The 1,785-nt window shown below is 38.3% G+C and overlaps 1 pseudogene; it reads left to right on the top strand.

Moving 5' to 3' along the window:
• Positions 1–224: 224 nt before the first annotated feature.
• LOC128024900 (uncharacterized) lies at positions 225–975 on the top strand (annotated as a pseudogene).
• The last annotated feature ends 810 nt before the right edge of the window (positions 976–1,785 follow it).

Below are 1,785 nucleotides of genomic sequence, written 5' to 3'. Positions count from 1 at the left end.
GATTAAACAAAACAGTGACACATTTGTGAAGTTATGTGAAGTTAATTATTTTTAAGTTAATTATTTTGGCCAATGAAGCTTTTTACAAATTATTTAAAATGCATCTGATCACTCTACACAATAAACTGAATCACAAAATTGATGTCACTATATAAATCAATTGTAACCTGTAATGAGACTACTTCTCATTCCAGCCAGATGACCCGACGGTAGCTGCTCGTATTTCAGCCTGTCTGAGTGACATTTCTAGCTGGATGAATGACCTTTCAGCTTAACCTTACAAAGACTGAACTACTGGTGATTCCAGCTAACCCATTGATTCATCACAACTTCTCTATACAGCTGGGCTCGTCAACCATAACTCCTTCGAGGACAGCCAGAAACCTAGGAGTTGTGATGGATCAGTTAAGCTTCACTGACCACATTGCTACAACGACACGGTCCTGCAGGTTTGCCTTATACAACATTAGGAAGATTAGACCCTTCCTGTCAGAGCAAGCAACCCAACTTCTTGTCCAAGCTCTTGTTCTCTCCAGACTGGACTATTGTAATCCTCTCCTGGCGGGCCTTCCTGCATGTACTGTCAAGCCTCTGCAAATGATCCAGAATGCAGCAGCGAGGGTTGTCTTCAATGAGCCAAAAAAAGCTCATGTTACTCCTCTCCTCATCAGGTTACACTGGCTACCAGTAGCTGCTCGCATCAAATTCAAGGTACTGATGCTGGCCTACAAGGCGACCACTGACACGGCACCAACTTACCTAAACTCACTGGTTAAATCGTATGTGCCCTCCAGAAGTTTGCGCTCTGCAAGTGAACGACGCCTTGTGGTGCCATCCCAAAGAAGTTCAAAATCACTCTCACGGACCTTTTGCTGGACTGTGCCCAGCTGGTGGAATGACCTCCCAATATTAATTCGTACAGCTGAGTCTTTACTCATTTTCAAGAAACATCTAAAGACTCATCTTTTTCGCCTGCACTTAACCAACTAACACCAGCACTTTTCCTTTTCTTGTCTTTTTCATTTAATAAAAAAAAAAAAAAATATATATATATATATATATATATATATATATATATATATATATATATATATACCTGGCTATGCGTTCTATACTAGACTGACTGAGACTTGTCATGGCACTTGTATACTGTTGTTGTTCTCTTGTTGACCTGACTGCTTATATTGTTCTCATTTGTAAGTCGCTTTGGATAAAAGCGTCTGCTAAATGATTAAATGTAAATGTAAATGTAAATGTAACCTGAGACCCCAAAATTTATGTCATTATATCAGATCAGTAAGCTTCTGTTATCAACGCATTGACAGTTATTTAGATTAGAGTTATTTAGTCATTTAGATACTTTATATCAGTCTTGTTAATTTTAACACTGTTAATCTCAGTTTGCACATGAAGTCATACTGTCACCTTGGCAACAGAACTACTGTATATGTTTCCATGGTGTTTCACATTAGACTTCTCACTCATATACTACTATATAGGGTTCAATCAAGGTAGACTGAGACTGTTTTTGTACTTTCAGCATCTGCAGTTTGTTTGGATCACATTTTAGGGGTCTTACATTACAATTTATCTCTAATTGACCCTATATGTTTAATGGGGGTTGATTTAGAGTATGTACTCAAATATTTTATCTAAATTGTGTGTTTGTACATGGAAACTAATGGGTCTGAGAGGAACAGTTCATGTCTATATTACTGTGGGAGTGTATTGGTGCTGTCCTGTGTGATTGTATGAGGGTGTGGGGTTCCCTTATCTGGGAATTTT

This window comes from Carassius gibelio, chromosome A12 (genome assembly GCF_023724105.1).
Source record: "Carassius gibelio isolate Cgi1373 ecotype wild population from Czech Republic chromosome A12, carGib1.2-hapl.c, whole genome shotgun sequence".
NCBI classification, from domain to species: Eukaryota; Metazoa; Chordata; class Actinopteri; order Cypriniformes; family Cyprinidae; genus Carassius; species Carassius gibelio.
The sequence above is the reverse complement of the archived record's forward strand: the minus strand, read 5'-3'. Positions and strand labels throughout refer to the sequence as shown.